At 35.8% G+C, this 21,401-nt stretch overlaps 1 pseudogene across 1 annotated transcript in view; it reads left to right on the top strand.

Moving 5' to 3' along the window:
- Positions 1-807: 807 nt before the first annotated feature.
- The window catches only part of LOC306856614 (RING finger protein 207-like), a 32,650-nt pseudogene continuing 12,056 nt past the window's right edge, over positions 808-21,401 (top strand). The window contains exons 1-12 of the transcript in view: positions 808-998; positions 10,689-10,863; positions 11,575-11,655; positions 11,737-11,811; positions 13,649-13,774; positions 14,004-14,074; positions 14,493-14,565; positions 14,669-14,737; positions 15,555-15,627; positions 15,693-15,795; positions 17,385-17,448; positions 17,668-17,774. The product of the transcript in view is annotated as an RING finger protein 207-like (transcript). The remainder of the gene's footprint in view (positions 999-10,688; positions 10,864-11,574; positions 11,656-11,736; positions 11,812-13,648; positions 13,775-14,003; positions 14,075-14,492; positions 14,566-14,668; positions 14,738-15,554; positions 15,628-15,692; positions 15,796-17,384; positions 17,449-17,667; positions 17,775-21,401) is intronic.

Raw genomic sequence — 21,401 nt, 5'->3', positions numbered from 1 at the left:
TGTCAAAGCACTAGCCTGTCAAAAGTAAACATTCAACATGTGCACTACATGAAATTTAAGATCATAAGATGTTGTGCAGAGATCTATATCTGGTCAGACTTAGCTTTCTTGCACTTGTTATATATCATGCAAGCATTGCATGATATATTAATGATAAATTAATGAGAAATGATAAATTAATTCATTTTAATGATGTGTTTTTATTTGTCAGTATTTGCCTCTTATCCATTTTGAAAAAACTTAACAGGAAAATAAGTACTTCTCGTGTTATAATAGCTAATACTGTACCTATAATAATTAACAATCTTCTTTTTTTTTTGGTCTCAGAAAATAATCAGCCTATTTATTTATGATTAGCCTATAATATCCCAGCTAACAGGAAATGTTCTCAGAACTTTGGCTAACATTCTCATAAAGTTATGAACATACATTAATAGAATGGTTGTTCATAGGTTTCAGGTAGCATTTCCATAATGATAAAATGATAAAATTGACTTAACCCTAACAAAAAAATGTTTTTAAACATTTTAAAAACTGGACATTTTTAAATAATAGAACGTGTGTTCCATAACTTAATAGAACATATATAAAACATATTTTTGTCAGCTGGGATGCACATTAATTCTGGATAAAAACAGATATAGAGAGAGAGAGAGTCAGAGAGAGAAAGAGAATATGGATAAAAACAGAAGGGACATCTTATCTTCTGTGTGTGTGTGTGTGTGTGTGCGCACACACATTGTCACTTTTATCCATATATTTATTTAATTTATTTAATATTTTTATTTTATTTGCTGTTTTTTCCAGATGGCAGGAGGAATTATCTTCTCTTATGATGAGCTGTTTGATCCAGACTATGCCAGCCTCCATCCCCTCGTCTGTCACCTGTGTCATGAGCAATACCACCAACCATGTCTTCTGGACTGCCCCCACATCTTCTGTGCCAGTTGTCTGCATGGCAAGGCCAATAAAAATCGCCTCAATTGCCCCCTCTGTGGGTAAGTACAAAAATCAAATAGGAACAGTGTGCATGTATTATGCTTTACCAATTAACGCAACACAGTTGCTCCATGTGAATATTTGTTGTTATAAAAAGTTACTAAAAACATTTTTAAATGCTACTTAAAGTTAAATAAGGATTTAAAAAAAACTCCCAATAGCTTTATTGAGATCTTAGTACATTACAGGAACCTTTACCTCAAGGATTTTGAGGTGAATAAATGGAAATGAAGATAGAGGCATTCAATCAACCAGCCACAGCTGACTGAAGCCAAGTTCCTCCATAATGGTTACATTTGGTTCTCCATTTACAGTGCAAGGCATAAATGAGTACACCCCCTCTAAATCTTAACAAATTCAGCAATTACTCTTTACTTATATGACATGTTAGGGTTCTTTTGAGATATACTGTTCCAACAAGCCTGCTTGATCAATTACCAAAGAAGAATGTCAAAATTATTCAGCAAAATAAGATTTTTTTATCAAAGTGATAAAATGCTGTGTTACAAAAATGAGTACACCCTCCTGAAAGTTACTAAATATATATATATATATAGGTTTAAGGCTATTTTGGATCGACAGGTAAGTTGAACCAAAACTGTTAAAGACAAGTAATTTCCTGACAATTAAAAGTGTTATATAGCCCACTGAATCATACTTGGACTTAATTCTGGCAGCTGTCGAACCACTTTGGAGAGAAGTGCCAGGTGATTTATTTCTTAACATAAAAGAGGACAATGGTACAGGAGAAATACCAAATTATTTTTTTAAGTGTGAAGATATAGCAGAAGAAGCACCGACATTCAAAAACAATGGACTTGTGACAAGGCTCCTGAAATAATCAGGTTTTCACTTTAATTTTTTATTTAGTGATGAGTGATTTTTTTGCTAGAAAAAGAGCAGGAGAAATAACATGCGAGTGTCTCGGAGCTTGGAAAGCTACGAAAAGAGTGTCACTTTATCTCACAGAGTATGACGCAGCCTGCAGAAGTGACATGTATGGTTGTTGTCACCACTAGAATTACCTTCTGTAGCCAAAGCCAAATAAACTCATTTAACCTCTTCCAAGGCCCATATTTACAAAACAGAGACTTCTGGGAATCCATACTCTGGTCTCAAGAGACCAAGTCAATCATTTAGGATCCAAAAGCAGCCAAGATGTTCTGGTGTTGCTAGAGGAGGAGTACAGTGAGAAGTGCTTGGTACCCACAGTGACGTTCAGTGGTAGTAAAGCTTTTATATAGGGATGAATGAGTGTATTTTTGTAATATTCTAATTTTATGTAATGTTGTGTTATTTTATAATATTCTAAGTACTATAATATTATACTTATAATATTTTCTGAATTAAACTCATTTCTGCAATCCTTCATTTAAACAAAATTGGCTAATTTACTTATCTTACAGAAAATATTGGCATATATATATATTTTTTTTTTATTAAGCATGTTTAATACATTTCAATTTTGCCATCTTTCCATTAATTATATTAGTAATCGTTAAGAAAATACATCTTTTATATTTATTCAGAGGCGGTTTACTCATTTATGCTGTGCACTGTATTCTAGTTTTCTTCAAGCCTGATGTTGGGTTAATTCCAAAATGTGTCTTATGCCAAACCTGAACTCCTGTAATCTTTCTTTGTACAACCCACCCATTACAGTTTTGTATACATAACTGTCAAGTCTTCTGTTTTGAAGAGTTGTCCAAGGTTTTGATGACAAACATATGTTCTTCTCATTGTTTGATTTGTTTCCTGGTCTTCACTCTTAAAAACAAAGATTCCAAAGGAGCGTTTTAGAAGTGATAATAGAAGCTCCATTTTGGGTTCCCCAAAGAAACTTTCTCTTAACAGTTCTTAGAAATTTCTCCCCACTTTATAGAACGTTATGTGCAATGGAAATGTTCCATGATCAATGCCAACAAGGAGGCTTAAATTAAAGCAGAAATGCATACAACATGCAGCTAGCAGATCTGTTAAGAGCAGCACAGGGCAGTTGGTATTATTAGGACAGCTGCAGAATGTCCACAGTGTTCTGATTTTAGCCCCATAACAAGCACTTCACATGGGCTCTCCGATCACATCACAGCATTGTCATTTGATAAAAACAAGCATCTTGGCAAAGGTGTATAGTGCATTGATCCCGCAGCTTATAGCAATTACACACCATCTGGTGCTGACCTATTTCATCTTGTTTAGAAGTGACTCAGAGATCTGCTATTTTTATGTGCTTCTTTACAATTTACAGAGAAAATCAGGAGACTATGGTGAAGCGAATTAGTGATAGATGATATATCGACCAGGGAAATTAATCAGATAATATTTATTATCTGATTATCGAAATAATATTTCCAAAATCAACAAACAGTCAGTTGGTTGAACCTCGAGTAAATATTGTGTTAATTGAGGATTTATTTAAATTTTTATTCATCTTAGTTGTTCTCATTAAATTATATGAAACGTTTTGATCGGTAAGACTATGTAATGTTTTGTTTGAGCTTTGCTCAACAAAGCTATTTTTATTTTATCAAACATCAAAACTTTAAACAGGTTACTTATATATATATACACCTGTAAACTGTATATACCTGTATATTACTTATTTCCAAATGTAATTTATTTCTGTGATGCAAAGCTGAATTTTCAGCAGGTATTACTGTCACATGATCCATCAGAATCTATCTAAATTGCTGATTTGATGCTAAAGAAGTCATTTTTATTAATATTAATGTTTATGGCAGTTGTGCTGCTTAATATGTTTAATAATATTCTTGCTTAATATTGTCCTTTTTGAGTACCAATATTAATTTAGTTAAATATTACTGAGTGTATTTAGCTATCTTGCATTCTGTTCTTTAGAGATCTGCATCAGCTAAGAAAAATATATTTGTTGACAACTAAGTAAGTAAGTCTGGATGGTTTCCCACTATACAGGTCTCATTAACGTCTGCCTATCCAACTACTAAACAAAAAACAATATGTAGCTTGTTGTAACTCTAGCTCTAACTTCTCCCTGCTATATTTATCCATTGTTGCCCACTGCAAACTTGCATTTGTGTCATCTAAGTAGCCTGGCTTTACAAGACCAGTGTAATGGTGCCAGCAGTGTGTGGTTCAGTGGGTAAAAGCAGTGCTTCATTCAGCACTGCAGTCTATTACCACATCCTAACACAATAGAAATGCTGCAGTGTACTTTTCCAAAATAAGGAACTTTTTTATTGTTTAGATCCTGTTATACTGTAGGCTGTTTGTTTGTATGTGAGTGTGGCGGTGTAATCTTTCTCAGTTTAGTGTGAGTGTGGGATCTGGCTTTGCCTCAGAGTTGCAAATAATGAAGCTTTTGTACTTTGCAGCACCACACACTCCCTCATGCAGTGTAATCTAGGAATTCACCACTTTGATGCTGTTACTGGCAAAGAAAAGATGATTATAATGAAAACAAGATAAATTAGTGGATTGATGGAGAGGGATGATGTACATTTTTGTGTCAGTGTGTCATACAGTGGAGACCAAAAGTCTGAGAACACACTGAATACATTTGTTTTCTTTTTACCCTAAAATGTTTTACAATTTTATGTATTACAAAGAAAGGTTATTAAATAACAAAAGATTCTGGACTATTTCTAGGTATGCCAACAAATTTGTGACCATGTCATTTAGACCCTATTGTATGTATATATATATACACAGAGCTGAGTAGTAATTGATTACATGTAATCTGGATTATGTAATCAGATTACAAAAATCAAAAGTACTTGTAATTAGATTAAATTACATTTTCAAATAGCCTACTTGTAATCAGACTACAGTTAATTTTTTTTATTAGATTACATCTTCACACAATAGCAGTAAATTATTCATAATTCATTCTTTCTCCCTAATTCCTATTTTTCGTGTTTTAAATATTCCTTTTTAAAATATAGCCAAAATCTTATATACAGAAAATCTTCCAGTTTTGTGAACATTCACACAAAGATTGCACAATTTTAAAATTCACGTAATTTCTTATTTACATGTAATGCAGGCATCTGCAAACTTTTTAGTCATCGGAACAACTTTCACCTATATGTTTAGCCTACCTGAAGTAGCTACTGTACCTTGAGATTTAAAAATAAATATTTAAGCATCACATTTGCATGTTCATGGTTCTCTGGTTAATGGTCACATGACATGCAGGTAAACAAATTATATATCTTATATTTAAGTGTTTTATTTTGATTGATATTATTCTAAAATGACTTGTTTTAATTTTCCATTTTTATTATTTAATTCATTATTAGCTTTACATTAAACTCATGAAACCCTGCAGTTCATTTACAAACCCCAGTTTGAGAAACCTTGAAGTAACGTAATGTTTAATGCACTTCATGTTATTAATTACAATGAATGGAATATATTTTCTTACTCTTTGTATTTTCTCTTTATATTCTCCCTTTGTATTTTATATCAATATGGTATGAGATTATCCTATTTAAATCAATGTGATAAATGATCATCTAAAAGTAGTCTGATTACATTAGGCCTACCTAAAATGTGTAATGCAATGGAATACATTACTAACTACAATTTTTGTCATGTAATTTGGAATCAGTAACGGACTACACTCATAAAAATAAAGGTGCTTAAAAGGTTCTTCACAGCGATGCCATAGAAGAACTGTTTTTGGATCCACAAAGAACCTTTCAGTCAAAGGTTCTTTAAAGAACCATCTCTTCCTTACCTTTTTATAATCTGAAGAACCTTCTTTCACCACAAAGAACCTTTCGTGAAACAGAAAGGCTCTTCAGCTGTTAAAGGTTCTCTATGGAGCCATTTAGGCAAAAAAGGTTCTTCCAGTGCTTAATTTGAGCCGGATCCTGTTCCGGAAAATGTCAGATTTGGATTTAGATTTGGTTTTTAAAGATCCGGCATTAAAGTGGAAGTGAAGCATTCAGTCAAGTTTACACTATTTAGTAAACTGATTTCCACTTTAATTTAAAAAATACATAACAAACACGATTAATGTAACCATTTTAAAGAAAAAAAGGATATTTTATTATAGCTTTTGGAGCTAGGGCACCACCATATTGCAGTACCGCGTGTGACGTCACGGGGTTGTTAGCTCCGCTGGCCAGTAAAGTAATATAAGCATTTCTTTACCTTTTTGAACACACAAATGTTATTTTAACTCTCAAATGTTTTGGTTTTCACCATAATTTGGATGAATATTAAACATATACAATAACTATATCAATATCACTTCATCTAGGCCTATATCACGAAGTTTTGATCATTGTATCCCAAACATTGTTTTCATGTGATGTAAACCAACAACACTTCATACAGTATCGGTCATGCGGCATCTTATATCAGACCCTTCAGACATATTTGCATTACACTGGCTCATTCACCAGTAGTGGTATGTAACATATTTTATGTTCACCTGCAAATTTACCTGCTATAAAGAGAATGCAGTTTAACTAAACATAAATAGTATGTCTGAGTCCTCTTTCTTGTCTGCTTGAGCAAATGCACAGTATATGATGATAATGGCCCAATAAAGCGACGTTCAGTTGCAGAACGCAAGCTTCTAGAGGGTACATAAGTTTGAAGTAATGAATTTAGGTAAAGGGGTGCAGAGCCAGTGGTGGTTTTGTAGGCAAACATTAATTTTATATGAGCAGCTATTGTTAGCCAGTGCAAATTGATAAACAGAGGTGTGACGTGCATTCTTTTCGGCTGATTAAAGATTAATCTTGCTGCCACGTTCTGGATTAATTGTAAAGGTTTGATAGAACTGGCTGGAAGACCTGCCAAGAGAGCACTGCAATAGTCCAGCCTGGACAGAACAAGAGCCTGAACAAGAAGTTGTGAAGCATTTTCCGAAAGAAAGGGCCTGATGTTCTTGATGTTAAATAAAGCAAATCTGCAGGACCGGGCAGTTTTAGCAATGTGGTCTGAGAAAGATAGCTGATCATCAATCATAATTCCAAGATTTTTGGCTGTGTTTGAAGGAGTTATGGTTGATGTGCCTAACTGGAAGGTGAAACTGTGATGAAATGATGGGTTTGAAGGAACCACAAGCAGTGCTGTCTTGGCAAGGTTGAGTTGAAGGTGATGGTCTTTCATCCAGCAAGAAATGTCTGTTGGACCAGCTGAGATGAGAGCAGCTATCGTCGGATCATCAGGATGGAATGAGAGTTAGAGTGAGTGTCATCAGCATAGCAGTGATATGAAATATATGTTTCTGAATGACAGAACCTAGCGATGCCATGTAGACAGAGAAGAGAAGTGGTCCAAGAATAAATTACATTTTAAAATATATTAAAAAAGAAAGCAATTATTTGAAATAGTAAAAATATTTCACAATATTAGGCTTTTGCTTTATTTTGGATCAAATAAATGCAGGCTTGGTGAGCAGAAGATAATTCTTTAAAATCATTACAAATCTTACTGTTCAAAAACTTTTGACTGGGAGTGTATGTATATTTTGAAGAAAATAATGCATGTCATTTTTTAAACACAGCTGGAATTCTTTAGGTGAACTGTTAAACGTTCTAGAAGCTGCTGGACCAACATCTGGGTCAAAGAGTACAGCATCACTGTGGAGGGCCGACAAGTGGATACATCTTGTCAGGGGTGTCAGACAGGGGGTAATAGTGGAACAGATCCACTGAACGTGATTTTACGATCGCGGGGGCCCCATAGCTAAGTCAGTGCACACAGGCCCAGAATTCTCAGCGACGCCCCTACATGTTGTACTAACCTCTTTTGCCCTGTAGGCAGTGATGGAGCTACAGACGTCAGCGCGGGAGGCCATCATATTGCTGAAGGCCATGCTGGGTGAAGTGCAGACAAGTGCAAGTGTAAAAATAAAGGTGCTTAAAAGGTTCTTCACAGCGATGCCATAGAAGAACCGTTTTTGGATCCACAAAGAACCATTCAGTCAAAGATTCTTTAAAGAACCATCTCTTTCTTACCTTTTTATAATCTGAAGAACCTTCTTTCACCACAAAGAACCTTTCGTGAAACAGAAAGGCTCTTCAGCTGTTAAAGGTTCTCTATGGAGCCATTTAGGCAAAAAAGGTTCTTCCAGTGCTTAATTTGAGCCGGATCCTGTTCCGGAAAATGTCAGATTTGGATTTAGATTTGGTTTTTAAAGATCCGGCATTAAAGTGGAAGTGAAGCATTCAGTCAAGTTTACACTATTTAGTAAACTGATTTCCACTTTAATTTAAAAAATACATAACAAACACGATTAATGTAACCATTTTAAAGAAAAAAAGGATATTTTATTATAGCTTTTGGAGCTAGGGCACCACCATCTTGCAGTACCGCGTGTGACGTCACGGGGTTGTTAGCTCCGCTGGCCAGTAAAGTAATATAAGCATTTCTTTACCTTTTTGAACACACAAATGTTATTTTAACTCTCAAATGTTTTGGTTTTCACCATAATTTGGATGAATATTAAACATATACAATAACTATATCAATATCACTTCATCTAGGCCTATATCACGAAGTTTTGATCATTGTATCCCAAACATTGTTTTCATGTGATGTAAACCAACAACACTTCATACAGTATCGGTCATGCGGCATCTTATATCAGACCCTTCAGACATATTTGCATTACACTGGCTCATTCACCAGTAGTGGTATGTAACATATTTTATGTTCACCTGCAAATTTACCTGCTATAAAGAGAATGCAGTTTAACTAAACATAAATAGTATGTCTGAGTCCTCTTTCTTGTCTGCTTGAGCAAATGCACAGTATATGATGATAATGGCCCAATAAAGCGACGTTCAGTTGCAGAACGCAAGCTTCTAGAGGGTACATAAGTTTGAAGTAATGAATTTAGGTAAAGGGGTGCAGAGCCAGTGGTGGTTTTGTAGGCAAACATTAATTTTATATGAGCAGCTATTGTTAGCCAGTGCAAATTGATAAACAGAGGTGTGACGTGCATTCTTTTCGGCTGATTAAAGATTAATCTTGCTGCCACGTTCTGGATTAATTGTAAAGGTTTGATAGAACTGGCTGGAAGACCTGCCAAGAGAGCACCTCAATAGTCCAGCCTGGACAGAACAAGAGCCTGAACAAGAAGTTGTGAAGCATTTTCCGAAAGAAAGGGCCTGATCTTCTTGATGTTAAATAAAGCAAATCTGCAGGACCGGGCAGTTTTAGCAATGTGGTCTGAGAAAGATAGCTGATCATCAATCATAATTCCAAGATTTTTGGCTGTTTTTGAAGGAGTTATGGTTGATGTGCCTAACTGGAAGGTGAAACTGTGATGACAATTGACAACTGTGATTGGCAAGGTTGAGTTGAAGGTGATGGTCTTTCATCCAGCAAGAAATGTCTGTTAGACCAGCTGAGATGAGAGCAGCTATCGTCGGATCATCAGGATGGAATGAGAGTTAGAGTGAGTGTCATCAGCATAGCAGTGATATGAAATATATGTTTCTGAATGACAGAACCTAGCGATGCCATGTAGACAGAGAAGAGAAGTGGTCCAAGAACTGAGCCCTGAGGCATCCCAGTAGTTAGATGCTGCGACTTAGACACCTCACCTCTCCAAGTTACCTTGAAATACCTATCTAATAGGTAAGACTCAAACCACTGGAGTGTGGTTCTTGTGCCCTTTGCCAATAGGGTTGACAGAAGAATCTGGTGGTTTACCAGATTTAAGAAGATTATTTATAATGTAGACTAGGCTTCATAGAATGTAGGCTATGTCAGATGCACAAAAATACACTTGACATAACAGCAGCTGTAGATCGGCTATACTACAGACTCTTTAAATTTATATGTTTGGCTGACTGTATTTTATTTTGATAATGAACAGACTGCGATGGCAAGTTTGAATTGCTAGAATATGTGGTGTGTGTGTGTGTGTGTGTGTGCGTGAGGCGCCAGCGTGATCAAACAGCTGACACATTAAATAGCTCCATTTTTGGTCGCACAGATAAGAGTAACACAACCCGCAAAGTGTTTACTTTTATTTTTGCACACTCACACAATAAAAAGAACATTTGTGTTTTTGTAATTATAGCAAACAAACAGGATGTGCATTCTGTTAGCTCGGTTCTCGGTTTGGAGATCTCTGCGTCTCACATCTGTTTTATATCTGTTAATTAGCCTGTGTCAGATATTTCGCATATTTATACCTTTTCTATATAGATTATGATTGTATTTTATTTTAATGGAAACAAATGTTGTTATTTTTAATGTAACTTACATATATTTTCCTTAAATCATCCTTTGACCCAGGGTTTGAAAACCTAGGCTGTATAGTTAGGTCCATGCAGAAACCTGTGAACGATGCTCTGCGTTTAGTGACGTCATTTAATGTTCCGGGAAAACTGAAGTTGTATTGTCAGTCTCGGTCACAGCACCTTTTAACTGCCGATTTGCTGATTCTGGCAATGCTTCACTTACAAATTAAGCACTGGGTTCTTCTAAATGGCATCATGAAGCACCTTTACTTTTAAGAGTATTCAATTTCTAAGCAATTTCTGAATAATATACTGTGTGTATAAAATGTAGAATTTATTTATTTATTGCACAATTACTTAGCTGAGCTGATATGTTAATTTTTAAGATGAATTAAATGGTTAAATTACTAAAATTAAGTAAAAAATATATTATAGGTGCCTAGTAGATATTCAAACGTGTAAACAAAAAGGGATTTATATGTTTCTTTGCAGATACCCCTCAGTCGTGACGGGGACAAATGCACTTCCCCCAGAGGACCGTTTGCTCAAGTTCCTGGTGGACAATTCGACAGACAGTTTAATACAGTGTGCTAACTGTCAAAGCCAGGATGTTTTCCCAGCATGATATTGTGTCCCTGGCCAAATGCACCAAAGAGGGCCACAGCAAGTGCTGCGAATTTATTCCACCATCCTTCCTTATTTTTGCCATCTAACTCTCACTTAAAGGTTTAAGATTTAAAAGAATAGTTCACCCAAAAATGGAAATTTTGAAAAAGTGATGAAAATTTTCACACCCTCATGCAATCTAAAATGTAAATGAGCTTGTTTCTTCATCAGAACAGATTTGGAGAAATTACAGTGAATGGGTGCCATCAGAATGAGAGTCCAAACAGCTGATAAAAACATCACAATAATCCACAAGTAATCCACAGGACTTCAGTCCATCAATGTCTTGTAAAGCAAAATGCTGTGTGTTTGTAATAAACAAATTAATCATTAAGGCACTTTTTTTAACTTCAAGCTAAAATACTCACCTACACAGAAAAAATTTCAGCAAATTAGCATTTTTTTTTTGTGAAATAACGTTAGTAATGTTAAGTGTAGTATTTAGCAGATCTCAAAATGAATATCCATTTTTCATACTGTCTATTATAAAGCTATGATGGCTACTGAATAAATTTAGTTAGTTTGCTCAGACACAATGGTACAGAATTTTAATATCGATAATTTTGATGGATTTGATTGATCTATAATTTATTTACCGGCAGTTAACCAGAAAATAATTGTTGGTTTATCATTATAATTTCTTTACCATAATTATTCTCATTCAGTGTAAAGTCAAAATAAATTGTTCATCTGATGATTTGCATTTTTACAGCCTCCATGAAGGGCTTTACATCATGTTTTTGACCGAGAAAAAGTCCATGCTGTGCATCAAGTGTTTCAGAGACATGCAAATGTAAGACTTTTGCAATTTGAATTATAAAAGAACAAAATATAAATGAAATGAATATAATGAATATTTAACTTCATGATATAGTGAGAATCGCACCCAGTGCATTGACATTGAGACTGCATACGGCAGGGATGTGAAATACTGGATCAAGTTGTTCTGGTAAGTAAAGTAAGTAAAAAAGTAAGTAGGGATAGTTCCAGAAATGGCAAAATCATCTTATAATCTTTAAATTATGAACTGAAATGTGTATATGCCATATGGTTTTTACTCCTTACATTATAGAATGTACACTCCAGTCTATACAGTGAATATTACATTCATGATTAATATTACTGTACACCAAGGGTCAGAAAGGTATATTGGGTCAAAAATATATTTTTTAGAAGAAATTGATACTTTTATTCAGCAGGGATGTATCAAATTGATCAAAGGTGACAGTAAAGTAATTCATAATATTTCAAAAGATATTTAAAATAACTGCTGTTCATTTGAATTTTTATATTCATTAAAAAATATGAATTGTGATTTTCACAAAAACATTAAGTGGCTCAACTTGTTTTTGATCTTGTTAATAAAAAGAAATGTTTCTTGAGCATCAACTCATCATATTAGAATTATTTCTGAAGGATTGTGTGACATTGATGACTGGAGCAATGGCTTTTGAAAATTCAGCTTTGCCATCACAGGAATAAATTACATTTTAAAATATATTAAATTATTTTAAACTGTAATAATAATATCTCAATATTGCTTTTTTTTTTTTGAACAAATACATGTAGCCTTGGTCAGTATAAGATACTCTTTTTCAGAATGTACACTACCTGTCAAAAGTTTTTGAACAGTAAGATTCTTAAAGTGTTTTAAAGAATTCTCTTCTGCTCACCAAGCCGGCATTTACAGCAAAAACAGTACAATTTTGAAATGTTTTTACTATTTAAAATAACTATTGTCTATTTGAATATATTTTAAATTGTAATTTATTCCTGTGATTTCAAAACTGAATTTTTAGCATCATTACTCCAGTCACATGATCCTTCAGAAATCATTTTAATATTTTGATTTGCTGCTCAAAAAAACATTTATTATTATTAATAATGAACTTGATGAATAGAAAGTTCAGAAGAACAGCATTTATCTGAAATAATAATCTTTTGTAACATTATAAACGTCTTTATCATCACATTTGATCAATTTAAAGCATCCTTATAAAATAAAAATAATAATTTCTTAATTACCCCCCCATAAAGAAAAAACTAAAAAACATTATGCTGACTCCAAGCTTTTGAATGGTGTAGTAATGTTACAAAAGCTTTTTATTTCCGATAAATGCTGATCTTTACATCTTTCTATTCATCAAAGAATCCAGAAACAATTTACTCAATTGTTTTAAACATTGATAATAATAATAATAAATGTTTTTTGAACAGCAAATCAGCATATTAGAATGATTTCTGAAGGATCATGCGACGCTGAAGACTGGAGGAATGATTCTGAAAATTCAGCTTTGATCACAGGAATAAATTACATTTTAAAATATATTAAAAAAGAAAGCAATTATTTGAAATAGTAAAAATATTTCACAATATTAGGCTTTTGCTTTATTTTGGATCAAATAAATGCAGGCTTGGTGAGCAGAAGATAATTCTTTAAAATCATTACAAATCTTACTGTTCAAAAACTTTTGACTGGGAGTGTATGTATATTTTGAAGAAAATAATGCAAGTCATTTTTTTAAACACAGCTGAAATTGTTTAGGTGAACTGTTAAACGTTCTAGAAGCTGCTGGACCAACATCTGGGTCAAAGAGTACAGCATCACTGTGGAGGGCCGACAAGTGGATACATCTTGTCAGGGGTGTCGAACAGGGGGTAATAGTGGAACAGATCCACTGAACGTGATTTTGCGATCGCGGGGGGCCCCATAGCTAAGTCAGTGCACAGGCCCAGAATTCTCAGCGACGCCCCTGCATGTTGTACTAACCTCTTTTGCCCTGTAGGCAGTGATGGAGCTACAGACGTCAGCGCGGGAGGCCATCATATTGCTGAAGGCCATGCTGGGTGAAGTGCAGACAAGTGCAGAGAAGGAGGAAAGTGCTATCTGTACTCTGTTCAACAGTATGCAGGTGAGGTGACACTCCAAGAGGGGGCACACTGAGACCACAGACCAGAATAATGGGCTACTGTGAGAGATGAAGAATTCTTTGACATAGATCTTGTGTCGTCCAAACCATATCATTTAAGGATAATGTAATTTGCTTTAAACAGGCTAAATATGTGCTCAAAGCATCATTGAAAATTGCATGTTGAGGATAAAAATAGTCCAAAAGTAAAATCCATTCTTTTTGCCCCAAGGAAAAACTTGCAGAGAGGAAAGGGACCCTGTTAAAGGCAGCTGAAAGATCAATATTGTCCAAACAAATCCAGTAAGTCTAAATTGTCTATGCGTGACAGTTTACCCACATGGCTTTGGCAGAGCACAGAGTTGTGGTGTGATGGTCTGTGTTGGAACAGCAGTTGCTTGGGTTGCTTTCATGAGTCCTGTTATTTGTTATTTGAGATTTTTTTTCTCCGTCCCCTTCCCATCATTGCCTGGAAGCTGGCTTGATGTCTTCTAGGAATTAAGCTATTTATGTCAGGCTGCAATCTAGGACTCAGCGTGTACGTGTGTTTTTATATCAGGGTCATGCAAGAGCAAACAAAGGACAAAATGCTAAAATAAGAAATGATTTTGGGAAATATGCAGTCCTTTTTGTGTGGAAAAGTTTGTGTTGTGTATACATTGGCCCAGAGGGACCTCAAATGATTTTTTTTTAATATTATCATTTATTAAATTTCTGACAGTCAACATGAAGAGAAGGAGAAGGCACTAAAGGAACAGCTTTCTCACTTGGGCACCCTCCTGCCCACGCTTCAGGTACTTTAAAGAGATGGTTCATCCAAAAATATAAATTCTGTCATTTTCTTACCTTAATGTCGTTCCCAAATCATATGACTTTATATCTTATCTTTGTTCTCAGGTGCACCTGGTCACCTGCTCCGCTTTTCTCAGCTCAGCCAAGAAATATGAGTTTTTAGATATGGGATATGTAAGATCTCTCCTTTATACTTTATTATTTAATTAATTAATTTTTTTAAATACGATACCAGTCAAACGTGTGTAATAATTAAGATTTTTCGAGAGAAGTGTCTTAGGCTCAAACAGGCTGCATTTATTTGATTAAAAATACAGTAAGTATTATAATATTGTGAAATATTATTACAATTTAACATAACTCTTTTATATTTGACATTTTAAAATGTAATTTATTCCTGTGATGGCAAAGCTGATTTTACAAAAGTCATTTCTCCAGTCTTTAGTGTCACATGATCCTTCAGAAATCATTCTAATTGGTTGATTTAAACATTTCTTTATTGTTTAATAGGGCTATTATTAATCGTGATTAATCGCATTCAAAATAAAGTTTATGTTTACATACTTTGTACTGTGTATATTTATCATGATTATATAAATACGCACATATATGTATATATTTTTAAAAAATATTTGTATGCATATATATTTATACTTATAAATAAATATAAATATTTTATAAATAAATCTAAAAAAAATTCTTAATATATTCATGTATGAGTGTGTATTTATATATACATAATAAATATACACAGTAAACACACATATATAGTATTTCAACATAAACCTTTATTTTGAATGCGATTAATTGTGATTAGTCGTTTTGCAGTCGCGTTGTTTAAATTATTTAAATAAATGAAGATTTGCAGAGAATAGGTAACATCTTTCATAAACATTCAAAAATTAGATTTTTTTCCAAACTTTTGACAGATAATGTAATGCCTCAAAGACAAAATTAATGATTTTAATTCATGCTCTATGACCCTTAACAGCAGTTGATGGACAGACTGTGTAGCATTGTAAAGCTTCCTCACAAGCTTCGTCCTGCCCAGAGTAGTAAGGTGAGTTCACAACCAAACATACTGACCGTTGTGCAGATGTCTGACACTAAAGATGCATTGAACCTACAGATAAACACTACCATGCTGAGTTTGCCCGATGTCTAGGGCCTCTTCTGTTGTTGGGCCAGCGGAGGCCTGGCTCTGTACCTGCTGGAATTGCCTTGAGTAACAGGTAAGCAGTTTATCTGTTACATCATTCATAGTATTACGCAAGAAATGTTATACGACAGCACTGTTATTCTACCTCTGTTTGTTTGGCCTTGTCCTGACTGTGTTACTTACTTTGCTGAAATGCTTTTGAAAAATACATTAATTAATGTATGATGGTGGTCTCATTTCAAATGTTGTGATATTTATAACTAGAAGAATATTTGTTTCTATTGTAAAAATCTAAACTGCACAACATTTTTGCAATAAATTAATTATAATTTGGATAACAATAAACTAATTTTTTTTTTTTTTTGCTGTTAGGTTGAGTCTATTTTAATATAAAACAATATAGTAATGTAAACATATAAAAACGTACAGACTTTGATTCAAAAGTTTTATCATTTATAATGTTAGACAATAATTCTGTTTAAAATACATTTAAACTTTAGAACGTTCATCAAAGAATTCTGAAAAGAAAACTCTCTCAGTGTTTCCACAAAAATATGAACTGTTTTAACACTGATAAAAATAATAAATATTTCTTGAGCCCCAAATAAACAAATAATTTCTGAAGGATCATGTGACACTGATGAAATATATATTAAAAAAGAAAGCAGTTATTGTAAATCACAATAATATTTCACAATATTACTGTTTTTACTAAGGGTGTAATGGTTCAAATTCTGTACGGTTCGGTATGTATTGCAGTTTTGGGGTCATATTTCGGTATGGTTCGGTATGGGGATAATGGGGAGTATTATTAGAAATTTCCACAAGAATACTATGAATACTACTGTATGGTGGTCGAGAGAGCTCAAGCCGCTGCAAATAGAAAAAAACGCTTGCAAATTAACCTCTTAAGACCCGAGAAAAATGTTTTAGGAAAAAAATAGTTTTTTCATGTATTTAAATTCTTTAGAGCATTTAGAATAATGTAAAAAAAAAAAAGTAAAAAATTATATTTCATTCATAAATTATGCTATGTCCTCAGTTGAGAACATCGGGACTCAATTTCTTTGCAAAACTAAAAAGACATGAATGAACATGCATGGGGAAAAAACAATTGATTTTTCAAATCACCAATACATTTTTAGTTTAAGATTTTTTTTTTCTTTTTTTTTTACCAAACTTTGTATAGAGATGATTCTCAACTATATAACAGAATGATTTGATATACCTTTTTTCTTTATGCAAAATGTGCGTTAAATGGCCATAAATGGGTTTTCTCATTATATACAATGTATCTATAAACTAAATCTAATTTGCATATTAATGTGTTTTTGGGGCAACGTAATGAAAAAAGAAGTGTAATAATGGGAGTAATAATTGACCAGATTTTCATAATAATATATCATATTTCAGAGAATATTGAAATATAATTTATTTCCCTATTCATTTGTTGTCTCCCAAAATGCGTAATAAACATGCTTTTAGTCCCAGTGTCCAGATATGTGTCACAAACAGAGGCAGAAACAACAGGTAAGTGAAACAACAGGATGATTTATTAACAGGCAAAGCAGATCATGAGGAGAGTGATGAGCAGGTGAGTATCTTGATGCTAAGACTAATTCCGATTGTCTTGTTGAGAACTGATATCTGTCTCGTTCACAGGGGAGTGGAGAGAGATCCTGAGATCCGTGAATCCTCGCTGGAGAATAGCGGGGAAGTCTATAGGGTAAGTAAACACAGGTAAGTACATACGGAGTCTGGTTACTGTTCGAGATAGTGAACCGTAGACCAGACGATGAGTGTCAGAGAGAGAGTGGTGTTTATAGGAGTGTTGATGAGGGACTGCAGGTCCGGGTGATTAGAACTCAGGTGACTGTGATCTGGTGATTGCTGTTGACGGCGGTGACTGTGACTGTGACTCTCTGACACTACCCCCCTCCTCCAGGGGCGGCTCCTGACGCCCTCATACGGCGACGGGGGCGACCACAGCCTCTGGGTGCGGGACGATCAGGATGGATACGATGGAATTCCTGTAATAACATACCATCAAGGGTATCGTCCCTTGCCACCCAGGATTGCTCTTCGGGTCCGTAGCCCTCCCAGTCCATGAGATACTCCAGCCGGCCTCCCTGTCGCCACGAATCCAGGATGTTGCGGACTTGATACACAGATGGCTGGTCCAGTATTTCAGGAGGAGGAGGCTCGTCCAGCTCGTATTGATCTGGAGTGAGAGAAGAACATAGTTTGATCAAGGAAACGTGGAACGTGGGGTGAATTCGATATCTGGGGGGTAGTTGGAGCTGGTATGTGACCTCATTTATCTGCCTCTGGATCTTGAACGGACCAATATAGCGGGGACTTAGCTTCCTACAGGGCAAGCGGAGTCGCAGGTCGCGGGTGGATAACCACACCCCGTCTCCAGGGTGGTAGATGGGAGTTGGAGTGCGTCAGGCATCTGCAAAGCTTTTATGTCTCCGCACTGCCCGCTGGAGGTGGATGTGTGCTGAGTCCCACACTCTCTCGCTCGCCCGGAACCAGTAGTCAACAACTGGTAGTATAATTCCCATCCACGGGAAGAGCGGGGATTGGTAACCGAGTATGCACTGGAAAGGCGAGAGGCCGGTGGTGTTCTGTCAGAGGGAATTTTGTGCATACTCGGCCCACGGGAGGAAACAGCTCCAGCTGAATTGATCTTCTTGGCAGTAAGCTCTTCCACTCTTCCACTCAGCCTGGCCATTCGTCTGAGGAGACGAACTGTGGACCGCGATCCGATACTATTTCGTCTGGCACTCCGAAGTTCCTGAATACCTGATGGAAGAGGTTCTGCAGTTTCCAAGGCCATGGGCAATCCACGAAAAGGTATCAATTTGCATGCTTTAGAAATGCGGTCTACTGCTACTAGAATGCAGGTGTTACCTTCCGATTCAGGGAGATCAGTTACAAAATCTATTCCCAGGTGAGACCAGGGTCGGCGAGGAATAGGGAGGGGTACGAGCTTGAACTGTGGCATGTATAGTCTCAGAGAAATTCACTAAAATATAATGTCCTCATATGTGGCTGCAGGGTCTTAAGAGGTTAAGAAAACAACTTCATCAATTTGACAACACACGCACTGCAAATGTTCACAACACAACCAAATAAAGAAACGCACTGTAAATACTTAGAACACAACCAAACAAAGAAACGCGCTGCAAATAAAATTCTTTATTTGCTTGCATTGTGAGCATTTGCACCACCTTCTGTCAAATTGATGAAAATGTTTTCTTGATTTGCTGGTGCTTTTTCTATTTGCATGTGTTTTCTGAAGTTGAGCTCTCTCGGCCACCGTACTACTGTCTATTTGCTAAAAAGTTAAATAAAATAATAATAATAATAATAAATGTAACAGTTTGCCTCAAGTACAAATATAGTATATATTAAAATTCATATTTCTATAAATATAATTACGTTGCTTTCTGATGTGGTCAATCATGCACGCACATACTCAAGTCTTTCAAGTTTAACCATAACTCGATTGCTGATCAAATAAATTGTTTGCGAAACAGAAACAACTGCACAACACAGCACACTGATTTCAGTTCATTATATTTACATAATGCCAAATCCATTGGAAATTAATGTAATAGAGTCTGATTTGCCTAAAGCTTCCAATGACAGCAGTGATGCTGATCACACAGGTCAAAGTTCAAATCTAGATAAATAAATCTTCATAAATAAATCTAGAGATCCAAAAACTTAATGAATCCAAAACTTAACGAATCCAAAATGGCTTTTTTTTTTTTTTTTTTTTTTACTTACTTTTACTTTCTCTTTTTACACATTTCACGTCGGCACTGATCACCTATAACATAGAAACACTTTTGGACATTGGAAACCGCTACACCAACCTGTTCCAGGACACTTTATCCAGGAATCCTTCATGGCCTCTTGAGATTCTTCGGAACGCAGAGATGAACAACAACCCCCCGAGGCGACGGATCAAGAAACACTGCGGGAAACGCTCTGGGATTCGAGATAGACTCAGGAAAAGGGCTCACTGTCCTCCTCTTCTGAGCATTCTGCTCGCAAATGTCCAATCCTTGGAGAATAAGATGGACAATCTTAGAGCAAGGATTAGTTTCCAATGGGACATAAGGGTTTTGTCCAAAACATGGCTTTCGTCCTCGGTCCCGGACACTGCTGTAATGCTGAGTGATAACTTCTCTGTTTTTCGGATGGACAGAACAGCAGAGGCCGGTAAATCCAGGGGTGGAGGAGTGTGTTTCATGATCAACAAGAAATGGTGTGACCCCAGGAATATCTCCATTCTGTCGCATTCCTGGGGTCACGACATGGATTTTTTTATTATTATACTATGTTTATTGATGTTTACTTATAATGTTAATAAAGTTTTTGCAAAAAAAAAAAAAAAAGTGGAAAAATTATTCTTTTCAACACCTTTACGCTCGTGCTCAATACAGTCTTCTGAGCTTTTAGCGCCACCCGCATCGACCTTTTGGGTAACAACAGTTGCTCTGGCTATGTGATGTCAACTTATTCTACTAACCATAAACCTACCCTAACAGTCTACTCTGAGCGTTAGTAGACATGTAGTTGACATGTAGTTAAAAAGTTACTTATAGTTACTTATATGTCTAAAGTGGACTATCGAAATAAAGTGTAACCTAAAAATATTATTTAATCTCCTGCTGATTTTGTACGTTTACCCACTGACAAAGAAAGGATCAGTCTATAATTTTAATGGTAGGTTTATTTGAACAGTGAGAGACAGCATAACAACAACAAATCCAGAAAAACGCATTTCAAAAAAGTTATAAATTGATTTGCATTTTAATGAGTGAAATAAGTATTTGATCCCCTATCAATCAGCAATATTTCTGGCTCCCCGGTTTCTTTTACACAGGTAAAGAGCTGAGATTAGGAGCACTCTCTTAAAGGGATCGTGTCAATTATCTCAAGACAGCTGGGACCATAGTCACCAAGAAAACAATTGGTAACACTACGCCGTGAAGGATTGAAATCCTGCAGCATCCACAAGGTCCCCCTGCTCAAGAAAGCACATGTACAGGCCGTCTGACGTTTGCCAATAAACATCTGAATGATTCAGAGGAGAACTGGGTGAAAGTGTTGTGGTCAGATGAGACCAAAATCCAGCTCTTTGGCATCAACTCAACTCACCGTGTTTGGAGGAGGAAGAATGCTGTCTATGACCCCAAGAACACCATCCCCACCGTCAAACATGGAGGTGGAAACATTATACTTTGGGGTTGTTTTTCTGCTAAGGGGACAGGACAACTGCACCGCATCAAAGGGACGATTGACAGGGCCATGTACCGTCAGGGCCAGGGCAATGAATATGGGTCATGGATGGATATTCCAGCATGACAATGACCCAAAACACACGGCCAAGGCAACAAAGGAGTGGCTCAAGAAGAAGCACATTAAGGTTCTGAAGTGGCCTAGCCAGTCTCCAGACCTTAATCCCATAGAAAATCTGTGGAGGGAGCTGAAGGTTCGAGTTGCCAAGCGTCAGGCTCGAAACCTTAATGACTTGGAGAGGATCTGCAAAGAGGAGTGGGACAAAATCCCTCCAGAGATGTGTGCAAACCTAGTAGCTAACTGCAAGAAACGTCTGACCTCTGTGATTGCCAACAACGGTTTTGCCACCAAGTACTAAGT

This window comes from Barbus barbus (genome assembly GCF_936440315.1).
Source record: "Barbus barbus genome assembly, chromosome: 37".
Lineage (NCBI taxonomy): Eukaryota > Metazoa > Chordata > Actinopteri > Cypriniformes > Cyprinidae > Barbus > Barbus barbus.
This window is presented reverse-complemented; position numbering and strand designations above follow the sequence as displayed.